Raw genomic sequence first — 16,517 nt, forward strand, 5'->3', positions numbered from 1 at the left:
ATTTTAACCAGTGAGAATTCTTCGCCTAGCTGAGAGCGACCTTTCGACGAGTTTCAACGCATCATACTTCAGAAACACATCGACATCACAAAAGTGGAAGTAGATGATGCGTTCCGTACACTTAGAAAGCAGACGGTATAGCTTTTTAATAGACGGTTCCTGTCGATTGGAAGAATCGGATGCTGGATTATTGCTACGGAAAATTGAGAAAGTGCTGCAACCGTCTTGAAAGGAAGCTCCAAGTCAGGCTGAAAAATCTTATTGCTGAAAGCGACTGGACTAAGCATGCCAACGTGGACGTTCATGATTAATTTATCAGACAAACCAGTGGATAGTGCCTACGACAGCGGCTTTGGGATATGGGTTAAGCTTTGGTGTATTTAATGGTAACCTGGACTGTGTCGACATCTCAAAATCCTTTTGTTATTTAGAAAAATTGAATCAAAACCTATGCCCTGATGATATCAATATTTGTAAAGGTATTGTGTATGGTGCTATGAGTAAACCTTCTCCCCCTAATGTACCCGTGAGATTTCTCCAGGCTTTTAAGAAAATTAAAGAAGACGAAACAGTGAAGGTGACAAAAGCAGATAAATCTAATGCAGTGGTAATTATGAATAAAAGTGATTATATAAGTAAAATAATGACATTGCTAAATGACACTGATACTTATACGAAACTGAGGTCTGACCCTACACAGACAGTAACTCCCATTTTAATAAACAAATTAAATCATTTTGAAGGGCTTTGGACCATTTAATTAAACAGTTTACACCGCAATGCGCCCTCCTCCTTACCTTAATGTATGGTTTAGTCAAGACACATAAATCAATAACCCTATCAGACCAATCATTAGTTCAGTGGGCTCAGTTTCGATAATTTATCTAAATGGCTTGTAAAATTTCTTACTCCTTTGGTAGGAAATATTTCTAACACGAATGTTAAAACAAAAACAATGTTGATTTTATAAACAAATTGAATAGTTTAAATTTGAATTATGATTTTAATATGGTTAGTTTTGATGTTGTCTCTTTATTTACAAAAGTGCCCTGTAGATGACTTACTTGAATATTTGGAAGAGGAATTAGAGCGTCATGACATTCCCTTCAGTGTAGAAAATCTCATTAATCTCATAAGGTTATGTATCAAAGATAGTAAATTTTGTTTCAATGGGGAATTTTTTGTACAAAAGTTTGGCATGGCCATGGGTAATCCCTTATCTCCTGTCCTTAGCAATATTTACATGGAATTTTTGAGAAAACCCCCCCCCCCCCCCCCCCCCCCACACTCTTACCAAGAATTTTGCCCCAAAAAGTTTATTTGGTTTAGATACGTGGATGATATCTTCTGTATTTGGCCAGTTCACGAAAACCTCCAGGAATTCCTTAATAATCTCAATAATTTAGTCCCCTTCTATAAAATTTACTGTAGAGGAGAAAGAAATTGTAATTTGAATTTTCTTGGTGTAACTGTCCATAGAAATGATAGCAAAATTTCACCTTTTCAGTCTTTCGAAAATCAACTAATATTGCCTCTTTTGTTCATTACTACTCCAATCACCATCAAAATGTTAAATTCTCTGTTTTTCTGGGATGTTCCTAAGGGCTTTACGTGTCTGTAGCCCGCAGTTTATTGACGCTGAAATTAAAACTATTTATGATATTGCATTGAAACTTAAATACCCAAGGACTTTTGTAGATGTGGCATGGAAAAGAGCTAGAAAAACATTTTATTCAACTAATGACAAACTTGAATTTAGTAAGCATAACATTCTAAAATTACCTATGATGAAAGGTTTTTAGATATTCCTAGAATTTTAAAGCTTTTTAACATAAATGTTGTTTCAGTAATATTAATGTCAAGAGTTTAGTAATCAAAAATTCTCCTAAAGATCTTCCAGGCTGCATATATGAAATTCCTTGCAAAAGTGTGATAAAATCTATTACGGACAGACTGGCAAATCTCTTTCACAGCGTCTTAAGCAACTCATATTCTGTGAGAGCTGGGCAAATATCGAATGCATTATTTGTACATATGGAAGAGATTTAGACCATCCTATTAACTGGAGTCAAGCAAGAGCCTTAGTCCCATGTAATGACACAGTTAAAAGGAATATCATTGAATCTTGTTTTATCAAGTCAAATAATAGAAATGTTCTAAATTTAAGTCTTGGTTTATTTAAACTTGATGCTTTCATAATGAAAAAAGTTGTAGATAAATATAAGCACAAAAATTAATATATTCAGTTTACATGTTTTGGACTGTAAAGATACTTTGTAATTTCGGTTAGGGTCAGAATCTGTTTAAGTTTGTGACCGTGTGATATCCGATATCCTGGATTATCCCTTTTAATTTTTACCCTTTTTGATAATTAACCATCTGGTATTCCTGATCTTGTTTGTACCTGAGGCCTTCCTCTCCGATTGTACTTTAGTAGCTCCTTGACGATGTCCTGAATAAAGACGAAAGCGCTTGGATTCCTGACTATCATTTCCCGTGGTATTCGCTTATATATATATATATATATATATATATTATATATATATATATATATATATATATATATATATAATATATATATATATATATATATATATATATAGTAAGTGTTTTACATAATAAAAATATGGAATGTTAGTCCATATATATAAAAGTCTAAAACTAAAGAGGTCAACCAGATTGCTTGCAGGATGTGATCAGACTAGAGACGCTAAAGATGACGTATACAATAAAATATGTAAGCTAAGATAACATGCGTCACCTGTAGTCATTCAATTGTTTATAAACATTAGTCCAAGCTCCCTGCTTGAGACAACTACCCCGACCTATTATTCAAACGGCCTACGTGATCTGTAGCGTGTCTCATTCGATTGTGTGTTCGTATGAAACTATGTCATCTGATAGTATGTTCATATGTTCGAACTACTGTCTGTTCCTTCATAACTTGTAACAGAGATGGTACGGGCAGAAGAGAGTTAGCTATCGTCATTCAGAAGAGCCTGTACCTCTTTACCTAAGCTTTATCATGTAGAGGAATAGGATTAGCCATCATCATTGGCAGAAGCGATCAAGCTATCGTTATTAGAAGACTTGTACAATCATACCTGATCTTCACCATGTAAAACTTCAGAAGAAATTATATCTATTTTTATACTTAGTGTTTCTACAAGAACCTCACCGAACCATGAGTTTAACACATCGTCGTAAAGATAATACCGACTTCGTAAGTGATCTACAAAACCCCAGACACTCCATTGAAGATGGAAGTGCAATACCAACCGACTTAGCGTTATAGATTATCGCAAGTCTAACATTACCTCATAGGGCGCCTTATCATACAAGGCACTAGCCCTAATATTTGGTGGCCAGCGTACCAGAAGAACTCTACAACGTCCTACGAAGAAAAACCAGAATAATAAATCATGTATCATAAGAAGTCAACGACGACGGAAGCAGCAGATTCTTCAAGCAACATAGTGAGCGACTTCAGAAAACAATAAGAACTCTTTAACGACGACGAAAGCAAGAGATTCTTCAAGCAACTTAGTATCATCATTAGTGAATAACTTCAAGAAACAAAACCGACGTGTCCTTTTTCCTACGACAACGCAAGCTTCGTCTCTCATTAGAATCATTCAAGAAAACATCGTTAGTGAGCGTTTCCGGCACTGCAAGAAAACAAACGAACGCGTCTGCAGCATCGGATCTTCAAGGGCTCGAATCATCGAAACAACGCGCACGGGGAAACTGAAGCCAAACCGCTAAATAGAGAAGGAGGACCAAGGCCGTGTGTCGTTATCGGAACACCGTGATTCCCACAAAAGCAAGCTAAGTACAATTTTTTATTCATTTGGAGTAAACTTTGAGTGTTTCCTTTACAGGTAGAATTTCGTTATTCCTGTGGCTGAAGTTACGAGACATTCTTAATCTTACTTTTTTTACAGAAATTATCTATATCATTGAGATTTCGCTACTGCGAGTTTTTATCTTTGAGTGTCTGTTTCCAGAAGTTCTACTGAAATATCATAATCATATACTATGTTAATTTTATCATTTTGGGTGATTATTAATCCCTTACGTAACAAATCATATTAAACAGTGAATATGCGTTTACGCAGTGGACGTCTGTATTTATACAGATGCATGGATAGGGTCGTTAAGCACCGTAGTGATTAGAAAACACACAAAAACACAGTGGAACACCCGTACAAATCTATATAAATTAGAGGTAACACTATTTCGGGTCATGACAATAAATGCTCCTTTGCAAAGTCCCGATCGCAGTTTTAGCCTTGAGTTTTTTTGAGTTATATAAAAAAATATCGAACCTCAATGACTCAACTTAACTTTAAAAATATGGCTGGATTGCAAGGAATAACATGTCTGTAAAAAACTTTCATCAGGCTAAATGCGCTGACCAGGATCCCTCACTATTTCAAATTTTAGCAAAGAATGAAGTACAAACAGTTAAGATTGAATGCAGTAGAGATAACTCGTCTTAATTAGTAATCGCTCAGTTCCTAATAGTTCGTCATTCATTGCCGATGGTAATAAAGAGAAGGATCCTAATTATTACAGAAAGAAATAGAAACAGTTAGCCCGTTCAGAATCAAACAAGCAAACTCGGGTGACTGTGTCACCTAGTCAAGCGGTCAAGGTTAGTTAAATCTGCCGAGTTTTCAAAGCGAAGCAAATTCCACACAATAAGCGACTCTAGCAGAGTGGGGAAAAGCGATGTTGGTTCATACATACCGATATCTTTTCGAACTAAAAAGGATTTTTCCTATGCATCACACGACAGTATCAAGTAATCAGAGCAGGTTCTAGTAATTTTAATACATTAAGTTATAATAAATACTGGTGGATTAAGCCAGACTGTACGCGCCGTAAAAATTAGAATATCTTATTTATTCCTTTAGTACAATTAATTACAGTATTTACGGACTCACCGTCTGTTGTTCGAACTTCCCTAATGAGAAGTCCGGATAAGCGAGCGTTTACAGATACCTCTATAGTTATAAAAAAACGTTGATCTGTATGTAGTGTAATTGTAAGATCCATCTATGGATACAAGTGGAGTCAATATAATACACTCCGTAAGAAGTCGGAAGGGTTACAAATTATAATAAAAAAACGGAATCAACGATAATATCAATAAGCAAAACAAAACGTAACCATTAAATCCAAATCCATATATGCGTAAAGATTTGAACTCTAACTTAACGCTTTGTAGTAACTGACAAATAAGCTAAAAGTTCAAACACATATCCAAAACCTACTGACATATTGTCTGTCCCGGTGATATTTATATTCGTAGTCAATGAAAAAAAAAAAATTAAATAAATAAATAAATAAAAATAAAATAATAATAAATAAAATAAATAAATAAAATAAAATAAAAGAGATTTTAAAGTCAGGAAGTCTAGAAGTGAAAATGTTATCTATGGAATAATCCTATATGAATCTTATACAGGGCTAATAATATATATAGAATTTGTATGGAAACCTTTTTCATATAGTTTGAATAAGGAATATTTATTTAACATAATGCCAACATGAAACTAATATATTGTTCAATTTTGTTGTTTTTTTTTTTTTTTCAGACATTCTTCTCATGCGGGTGGAGAATTAAAACACTAAAATATCATTTGAAAATACTAAAGTCGTATCTCTTTACAGCAAGTAACGTATCTCTTAGCTGGCTGAGAGCAATCTCCTGCCAAGTGACGACGTCATCATTGCCGTATCAGCATTTGTTCCTTTTTAACCTCAATAATCTGCTTACACAGGCTTCATCTGTGTGTCGTCTCTGCTTGCAAAAGCAGATTGACTGGAGAAAGGAATGCTTAGTTCATGAACTTCACATGTGGTTCATAGGTCACATGACAGGCCACATAACATATTCTTATCCGTGTGTGTAATGCAATTAGTTAAGGACTTGTAATCATTTTTAAAAATTAATGAACAATATAAGCAAATAGAATTTCTATAACACATCAAAATGAATTAATTTTTTCTGAACCTCATAGACATTTAGAAGTATCACGATATGGATATGGATTATTTACTTGCAACATTAGCTTATTACAATCCAAGTAAACATTCATGGGGAAAAATGTCACATTTTCTTGAAAAACCCAAAGTTTATTTAGAAATTAGTTACATAGTGGGTTTTTTCGTTGCATCTCCTACCTATTAATTAATAAAGTTTTAAAAAAATTAACCTCAGAGGATGCGCACGAGAAAATTGAATATGAAACTTTTGTTAGGGCACATAGAATCATGATTAATATTTCTCTTTGACTCTTATGCTGCCTGGCAATCTTACAAATAGCTCCATTTTCCACTTCCTTTGTCTAGTAACTTACTACCAGTAATATCGAATTTTCTTTGAGATTCGTATTGATATCTATTTATTTTTTATATGGATGGATATTTTTACGAGTCATCATAGACCCTGGATAGGTTCACTCATTGTTAATGCCATGGATAAAAAGTTTGTACAGCGGACTCTTCTGAATTCCAAAATATCAGCGAATTCATGTGGGTTAAGTCTGGTCTAAATGGCTCTCTCCCACCCTCCCCGTATTTGGATGTCGTCTGAATTTACTTTGCCCTTGTGACAAGTATAATTTCACTTGCAGGCTGATTAATGGAACCTGGTTACAGTATCCTGCAGTACGAGAATTTCACATCGCAACTTCGAAAAAAAAAACAAAAAAAAAATCGTTCGTCGTGGCGGACGACTACAGTCAAGTAACAACCCGCCTACAATGTGAAAGGAATTTCATGGACTTCTTCGACCGACACCGTATCTCGTCGTTAATCTCGTTTTTTTTAATGCGGAATGCTCCAGCGGCTGTCGGAAATTCGACTACAAAAGGGACATACTTCCGACAATTACGACCCGAAGGATATTCAACTCTACTTTGCTGGCGAAGGACTCGTGCTGGGATGATCTATTCATCGCGAACGGAATCGTGTAGCTTAGGATGCAGAGAATAAGTATGAGCGCAAAATAGAACGTTGGACCCGCCCAGGCAAATTTTCCCTTGTTTTAACCATTGAAAAAAGGCCGTTTCAATTGGCTAAAGGTGGTTGTCTGGAACTGTGTAATGGACGAAAAGTTGTTCGAAAGCTAGTTAAAAGTGAAGTAGTATAACCTCGGTCATGTATCCTATATATAAAGTATCATTTATCCATATATAATTGATCATAAATAACAGAGTCGAAATATATCTTTGCGTGTACGCAGTAGGAATCTATTTAAAGTGCACAATATTAATCATAATTATATGAATCCATATACCAATGTGTAAAACAAATCAGGTAGCCTATAATCAATCTGTTACCTTTTATCTTCCACAATAATCTGCAGTTATATATGAGTTAGTATATTGATTAATGAATCAGAAATTCGAACGAATCAATCAGCATAAACATTAATAATTTTATCCAATTCAATATAGGATTATTTGTTATTTTTTTTCAGTTTAAAATATGATTTCTTTTATCATCTTAATATTCATTCTGATGCAATTATCATGAGTACATTAGTATTTTCTGTTAGCATAAGTATCTTTAAAGAAGATGAAGTGAAAACTGTATCATTATTATAATATCAATGTGATCACTATTATTTAACCCAATAATCATTGTTTTTATATTTTATTACTTGAATCAATTCCCACATTACACAATGAATTTTTATTTACTTTATAACTATTAATATATTCACATAGTGTCTGTATCACACTCCCCTATAAGTCAGATGCAAGTCAACGTTTGAGTAATATTCAGTAGCTGGTTTTGGGTAGCTGGACCGAGCTAATGTAAGTTGTTACAGAATAAAAAAATTTGGAATGTTAAGTCCCATATATATAAAAAGTTCTAAAACTAAAGAGGTCCAACCAGATTGCTTGCAGGAATGTGATCAGACTAGAGACGCTAAAGATGACCGTTAGACAATAATAAATGTAAGCTAAGATAAACATGCCGTCCCACCGTAGGCATCATGGCAATTTTTAAAAAACATTTAGTCCAAAAGCTCCCATGCTTGGAGACAACTACTCCCCCGAACCTATTAGTTCAAACGGGCCTAACGTGATCTGTAGCGTGGTCTCCATTGCGATTGTGGTGTTCGTATGAAAACTATGTCATACTGATAGTTATTTTCATAATTTTGTTCGAAACTACTGTCTGTTCCTTCAGAACTTGTAACAGAGATGGTAGAACGGGCAGAAGAGAGTTAAGCTATCGTCCTTAGAAGAAACCTGTTACCCGTCTTTACCATAAGCTTTATCATGTAGGAGGAGGAATAGGGATTAGCCATCATCCATTGGCAGGAAGCGATCAAGCTATCGTTTATTAGAAGACTTGTACAATCATACCTGATTCTTCCACCCCATGTAAAACTTCAGGAAGAAATTATATCTATTTTTATACTTAGTGTTTTCCTACAAGAACCTCCCAACCGAAAAACCATGAGTTTTTAACACATCGTCGTAAAGATAATACCGACTTCGTAACGTGATCTTACAAAACCCCAGGAACAACTCCATTGAAGATGGAAGTGCAATTACCAAACCAGACCTTAGCGGTATAGATTATCGCTAAGTCTTTATAAACATTACCGCATAGGGCCCGCCATTATCATTACAAGGCACTAAGCCCTAATTAATAATATTAGTATTATGAATAATATATATATATATATATATATATCTATATAATAATATTATATATATATATATATATATTAGAAAGAGAGAGAGAGAGAGAGAGATAAAACTGACTCTTACAGTTATACAATTGAATATAAACAATTTTAAGACATTACAGTATTTCAAACTGAAAACAAGTCAGAAAAGAAAAAAAAATCTAAAACCTATTCATTTCATTTAGCCACGTACACTCACACAACAGCACACATACCACACACACACAAACACACACACACCACACCACACATATATATATATAAATATATTAATTATATATATATATAATATAGATACTTATATTATAAATAATATATATAATATATATACTTATAATTATACATATCTGAGGAGAAGAAGATAATAAAACTGATCTCCTTCAATGATTACAATGTACATAAACAATTAAGACATTACAGTATTTGAACCGAACACTGTCAGAAAAAATATCTAAAATTTACAGGCTATTTTTATGAAGCAAATTATGATGAACATTCCTTATCATAACAACAAATTATCTTCACTTCAACAATAAAATGGAAACAACCCAAAAAGAAAAAAAAATTGACGGACACCAAGAGACTCGTTTTGGCGAGAGCAGAAGGATCGTCAGCTGAAAACCCTCCCTACCTTCTGATTCCGACTTCTTCCTTTCCGATTACTCTAGAATCTAAAATATACATATCGTTTCTTAAGGTATCACTCTAATCAATCATATCTTGTTATAAAAAGATAAAATAACATTATTTCACAAGGAGGGTGTTGATGAAAATTAACTTACAAAAACGAAGAACGACACGGGATTTTTTTTTCAAGAAGAAGAGAGTAATAGTCGCCTACCTCCATTGTTGTCACATCTCGCGTTTAGTAGGCTGAATTTAGCAGTTATCGTAAGTATTATGGCAACGTAGATATTGCTCAGTCAAAACAAACTTTGCTGATATGTCAGTGAGCGGCATTGAAGGAGCAAACCTGAGTAGCGGAGTCCCTTAACGTTTAACTCCTGTCTTTCCTCGCAATAAAATGATATTCAAAACTTATAATGCCAAACATGAAAACAGTCTGACCTTGACGGAAAACAAATGATGGCTACAAAAGGCTTTTCTGCCTTGACAAAAACTCTGCCGCCTCTCTCGCTTGACCCTCTGTCCTCTGAGACCTTCGCCCCCATTACTACTTATTAGTCTTAGGGTGAAGGGACAACACTACGTCAAGATACGTAGTTGATGGCAGACTGTGACTTGTCAAGTCATTGTGTTGCTTAGATTACCACCATATTAATGTCATTTACGGGTTGGAGAGAACAGAAAGCGCAATTGGTATTAGGCTATAGGTACCCCAGTTCAATTTCAAAATAATAACCTAGTCCAGGGTAGGCAAATTTATGAGTAGGTTAAGCTGCCTAGCAACATATTCACTATAGCCTAAAATTACTTCTACAACCAAGTTCCTTGCGGCCTTAATGTTTCAACGGTTATAAGGTTCAGATTCGAATCCAACCAAAACTGCAGCTACAAATTGTTTAGGCTGGGTTTTATTATTAAGGGCTACCCTTAGCCTACATGAAAGTAGCCTTGCTTAATTTTAAAGGAAAATGACCAGGTGACAGTTGGGCTAAGGGTGGGCTTTACAGGGTAAAAAACCGCATGGTACAGAGGTGGACCATGTACAATCAATGTGTACAACCCCAAGAAAAGACAAATTATCAACGAGTCCTGACCACCCGGAGTAGAGGTCGTTAGCTCCGTTTTCTCACCAACAAGAAGTTGCGTTCTGTCAGATGCCCATCTCCGATGTCAGGACGCTTTATAATGTACTTTTTGGGGGGTTGTACACATTGATCGTACATGGTCCACCCCTGTACCATGCGGTTTTTTACCCTAGGTACAGCCTATGTTAGACCGCATTGAGAGTCTCGGAATAATGTCTCGTTAAAATTTCTTAGTCTATCCAGTTTTGTCTAAACAAACAATTGACATTTGAAAGCAACACTAACTTGCTTATAAATGTTTAAATTTCACAAGGCTATTTCATGATAACCTAGCAATAGCCTAGTGGAAAAAGTTCAGATGAAGGCTAATTTGACAAGTAAGGTAGTGAATCATGAACAACCAAAAATAGCTTATGATTTGATAACCAATGCTAAATCAACATGAATTTACAGTCAAGGCTTGCCATCTAGATTGCTTGAAAAACTGTTTTTCTAGATTGATTATCTAGGGTAAAAAACCGCATGGTACAGGGGTGGACCATGTACAATCAATGTGTACAACCCCAAGAAAAGTACATTATAACACGTCCTGACACCCGGAGCAAGAAGGTCTGTTTAGCTCCTTTTCCCCTCAACAACAAGAAGTCACGTCTGATTGACCCAATCTCACCGATGTCAGGTACGCGTTATACAATGTACTTTTATTTAGGGGGTTGTACACATTGATCGTACATGGTCCACCCCTGTACCATGCGGTTTTTTACCCTATTTCATGATAACCTAGAAGTAGCCTAGTGGAAAAAGTTCAGATGAAGGCTAATTTGACAAGTAAGGTAGTGAATCATAAACAACCAAAAATAAATTATGATCTGACAACAAATGCTAAATCAACATGAATTCACAGTCAAGGCTTGCCATCTAGATTGCTTGAAAAACTGTTTTTCTAATTGATTATCTAAGATTAAAAAAAAATATACATATTCCATATACGTATTCCAGTATCTAATATGAGCTTTTAGAATGGGGAGAAGGTAGTGTTTTCAGTTACTTCATGTATGGTAATTCATTCACTTTAAATGATCACCAATGTGATAGAATGTACTATTTCAAAATATCTCTCAATTTTCTTTACCCTACAACAGCTATATGTATTTTGTCAAGTTAGAGAAAATGTCAAGTATACGTACTGTAGTCTAGTCTGTCTCACATAAAATAATGTTACTAGGAGTGAAGTACATACCTAAACCTAGATATGTTGTAATAACTGTCGTTTGATGAAAGCTCCATTACCCGACCAGCTTACTGGCTTCCAGCACTGTCACTCTATCAATCAGCTAGGCTAACAATTTAAAAGAGTTCCAAATAGTACAAAATCTTGCTTGATGAAATTAATCAAATGCAACTTCTGCCACACCATTTCAGTAAGGCAGTCATTTTCTCATAGCCAGTGCTTTGCTTTTATACTACATACCTAGCTTTTATGTCAGTAGGTATCTTTTTTTTTTTTTTTTTTACAGTGTACATGCACAGTTATCTTTACATTTGCATGGGTATATCGCTACTTAGAAGCAGATTCCAAGAATTGTTTCCATGTTTGGACCTCAGTTAAAGTTATCTCAGTATACAGTCAGTCCCTGGGTTACGATGGTCTCCGCTTACGACGTTCCGAGGTTACGATGCTTTTCAATTATACTCATCAGACATTATTTCCAGGGTTATGACGCCTACAACCGCTCATCTGGCAGATTGAAATATGAACACCAAAAATGCAAAAATAATCAATATTTGAAGGTTTTTTTTTTATTTTTTTTTTTTTGAAAAAATGCCATAAGAATTGCAGTTTACATAGTTTTCAATTGCACCTAAAGTATTAAAAGTAAGGTTTTCCTTTAGGGGATTTTTTACGGGATGTTCCGGCTTACAACGAAGGTTTTTGTTTTTTGGCTTTACGACGCGTCTCAAGAATGGAAACCTCCGTCGTTAAAACCTGGGGAACTGCATGTACATTAACATTAAAGTTAAGCAGTAAGTTTGTTTCAATGAAAACTTACCATGTACAAGATATATATATATGCTGTATTTCCGAAGTCCGACAGAAATTAAAAAAACTTACGACAAACACGTAGTGGGAGTCAGGTGGTTAGTACCCAATTTTCCGCCGCTGGGAGGCGGGTATCAGGAATCATTCCCATTTTATATTCATAATTTTTCTGTCGGCCGGGGTTGCGTAAACACCAGTTTTCAGCACCTCCGTCTTTGAATTTAGGAAAACTTGGGCTACCTATAAGTACCCCCTTTTTGTTTTTTTTTGGTATCGTTGACCTTTTGGATCCGGTGGCCCTAGGCACACGTTAATTGTGGATTTGATTTGATTTTTTGGCTTGATTTCTCTTTAAATTCAAAATAAGATGTCTGGTTCTTTAGCCGTCGGCTAGCGCCAAGGTTTTGTAACCAAGAGTGGAATTGTCGAGGTAGGCTACTGAAATGTGCAATCAGTAGACCGCCCATACTTGTTTGTGTAAGAGTTGCAGAGAGCATGATTGTATGTATCTGAAAGATTCGCTGCAAGGAATGTGCACGTGTCCTTTCTTGATTCTGGATGGAGAGCGTATCGAGGCCTATCTATTTTGCGTAAGCTTTTGAACGGGATAGGTTAAGGATGGTCATTCCTCCAGGAGCGTTTCAGTAAACAGTTCAGGAACGTTCATGTTTCTCCTACCTAACCCTTCCTTTAATCACTACTCCTAACCCTGTAGAGTTGCACCCTTCGGGCCCTGGAACAGTGTTTCTGTGGAGGGTAATACCCTTACACCTTATCTTTAGTAGTCGGATTCGTAATTTAGAATCTAAAAGTGCTTCGCCTTAGAATGGCAAAAGTCAAGAGAAGTGCAAAAGTGCAGTGACTGCTCCTTCGTTGGTGGAGGGTGGGGCGTCAGATCGGCACCCCATTTCGGCCATCTAGGCCATAGACCGATTTTTTTTTTGGGGCCAGGACACTTCCCAAGGTTTCAGGGACAGAGGGCATGTCGAAACGCCGCGAGGCAGGGTTACGGGGAACGCCCACCGAATCTGACGTGCACTTCGGCAGTATCTGTTGACGTTTACCACAGACTGCCAAGGAGCCGTGGGCGCGTGCACGCCATCCTGAAAAGAGTGTTTTCTCTTCCTTCAACAGGCTTCCTTCCCCGCACAAGGGGTGGAGACTATCATTCTATTTTCACGGCCCGCTGAAAAGGAGCGTGGTTGGGATCGTGACGCTTCACGTCCAGTTTTGGCTATCGAGGAGGCGATCAGCGCCTGAGAGTGGTTTGCAAGCATTCCCGCCACAGAAGACAAGAGTAAGGAAGTCATCGGATGATGACTTTGTTTGAGGCGCGCCCCAGTCGCTCTCGAGCGCAGTGCTAACGGCATTTCTTCTTTTCTGGGAGAATGGAAGGAAAAAGGCGTTCCCCTCGCCCCTACGCCTTTTCCTCACAGGATCAGCCCGTCACCCTGAACAATGGAATCTTCCTCTCCTACTGAGAAAGATTCCTGCGCTCTTTGCAGCAACAGCCTTGCTGATGCTCTTGCTAAGAAAGGGACGCAAACCAAACGTCCCAGGAGGGGAAAGGCAAAAAAGGAATGCACCGTCTTGCCTGTAAAGAGGTTCGAGAAGGTCTCTCCTCCCTCCCCTATCCACGCTCGTCTAATCTCTTCCTACTTTCTTCGCCTGATAGAGTTTCGCTGGCGACTCCCCCAGCGGCTCTCTTGGAGGACGTGAAGAGGAATTTTGCTCGCTCGGAGGCCGGCATGAAGCTGGTTATTGACCCGCTCCGTAAAGCTTGCGGTGCGAGAGCTCGAGACTTGCGTGAGCGCTTCGGGGTGCAAGTTCACGTTCCTGACGCTTGGTCGAGGAAGCCAACGCGAACGCCAGTGTCATTCTAAGAGTGCCAACCAAGGCGGAAGCAGAGCGCGCACGAAGATGTTTTAAGCGCGACCTTAGTAAAATGTCATTCCGCAACGCCAGTGGACGCCAAGCCGTGCGACCAGCGGGAACGCCTAGTAGCAGCGCGCGAGTGGGACGCCAATTTTTTTTTTCCCCCCTCCCGCGCTAGTTTTGCAGCCAGGCAGTGCGACCAGTGGAACGCCAAGTGGTATGCGCCAGTGGGACGCCAGGTGTGCGCCAGTGGACGCCCAGGTGTGCGCCAGCGGACGCTCGGAGGTGGACGCAAGGATGTGGGGAGTTTTTCGTCCGCCTCCCACCTGTTGTTTGGGATGAGACTTTGCAAGTTACTTCGGGTCTTAGAGATACGACCGGAGTTTTCTATCAACTGAGTCAGCTCTGCCTTCCACTTCACAGCAACGCGCCGAGCCTCGTGGAGACTTAGACCAGAATAGTATTGGGTCCAGCCTATTTGCCTCCAACTTCAACCTGTGTCGGAAGTCAGAGGTTAGCGACGCTTTCGGTTGAAGTGGATGAATGAGAAACCTTTGGCGGCAGTCTCTTTCCTTCCGACGTACCACGGTTTTGAACCCAGCCTGCTTCAATCAGAGTTTGGAGGAGTAGACGTTTCACCCAGGAAGCTCCCCTCGCTATCCTCCTTCCACCAACTTCTTTCTTCTTCCAAGATTCAACAAGGTCTCGGGCATTCGGTCAGAATGAAGAACGTCCCTTTCAACTAAGAGGGCTCTTCGTAAGGTCCATGGACTGGATGGAGAAAAGGAAGGGTCTCAGGGAAAACCCAAAGAACTTCTTTTGGCCCTTGCCACCTTCGAGACTTAGTGGGAAGGCCTGGCATTCGGTAATGAGACGGGAGGAAGCGTAGGTATTAGACCCTTCCCTCGCAGCTCAAGGAGACTTCGCCAGCAGTTGTGGATGCCTCGACGGGAGGCCTCACCTGTTCCTCTTAGAAAGTTTTCCCTGGTCGACTACGGAAATGGACCTACCAACCTTAAAGGCCTCTTTCGGACCGTTAGAGGTCCTCAACTTTCTTTTGATTGGTGTTTGGGAGTTTCTGGATGCCAAGTCCTAGGAGTTCCGACTCGATTAGTTCCGGGGGAGCTGTCCCAGCGTAAGCGGTCGTGTATGGACCAAGGGCCGCAGAGTTATGCGGTTCGGAGGAGCTTAACAGCTCGACTTTTGCACAGGGCTCTTGAAGAAGAGATACCCTGTTTTGCAATTTTACAGCGAAATCTGTTTTCGTTCTCCGTCACAGAAAGCAGATTTGCTCTTCGCTCCTTTTTCGGATCATCTCTTCCCCCAGGCTATGGTAAAAGACATTGCGACCAGCCTACAGGAGAAGGCCACGCAAGATCTCCTCGCACAATCTTCAAGGAGACCTGCGGTTCCTATTCGTCCTCGGGAGTTTCGATTCTCAAGAAATCGAAGCCCTTTCGAGGTAGTTCTTCCTCGAGACCAGCCCCTCGAGGAAGAGGCACTTCCAGAGGCAGAGCCACTGCGCTGGCCAAGAACAAGAAGTGAAGCAGAAGTCCTTCAGTACACCGGTTGGAGCCAGGCTTCAGCTTTTTGCGCAAGCCTGGGAAGAGAGAGGTGCGGACAAATGGTCCTTGGACATCTTAAAGAAGGGTTACCGGATCCCGTTCCTGAAACCACCCCCGCTGTCTTCGACACCCAGGGACATGTCTCCTTCCTATCGGGGAGAAAAGCAACAAGTGCTTTACGATCTGTTAGATCAGATGATCGTGAAACACGCCGTAGAACAAGTCTCCGACTTGAATTCCCCCGGATTTTACAACAGACTGTTCCTGGTGCCAAAGCAGTCGGAGGAATGGCGGCCGGTACTCGATGTCAGCAACCTGAACCTCTTTGTCATCAAACAGAGGTTCAAGATTGAGACACCTCAGTCAGTGATGGGAGCCTTGAGACCGGGGATTGGATGGCTTCACTAGAGCTCCAGGACGCGTATTTCCACGTCCCCATCCTCCCCCAGTCCAGGAAATACCTGCGGTTTGTCCTGAAAGGAAAAGTGTTTCAATTCAGGGCTCTCTGCTTTGGACTCAGCACTGCTCCCATGGTATTCACCCTACTGATGAAGAAACATTGCGAGGTGGCTTCATCTTTCAATGTCAGGATCTCTCTCTACCTG

At 38.9% G+C, this 16,517-nt stretch overlaps 1 protein-coding gene across 1 annotated transcript in view; it reads left to right on the forward strand.

Annotated features, from left to right (window-relative positions):
* The first annotated feature begins 9,462 nt into the window (after positions 1–9,462).
* Positions 9,463–16,517, forward strand: part of LOC135202570 (zinc finger and SCAN domain-containing protein 12-like) — a 110,286-nt gene continuing 103,231 nt past the window's right edge. Inside the window, exon 1 of the mRNA XM_064232068.1 lies at positions 9,463–9,610. The gene's annotated coding sequence lies outside the window, so the exon portion shown is untranslated. The remainder of the gene's footprint in view (positions 9,611–16,517) is intronic.

The sequence above is a fragment of the Macrobrachium nipponense genome, chromosome 30 (assembly GCF_015104395.2).
Source record: "Macrobrachium nipponense isolate FS-2020 chromosome 30, ASM1510439v2, whole genome shotgun sequence".
In the NCBI taxonomy this organism is placed as follows: domain Eukaryota; kingdom Metazoa; phylum Arthropoda; class Malacostraca; order Decapoda; family Palaemonidae; genus Macrobrachium; species Macrobrachium nipponense.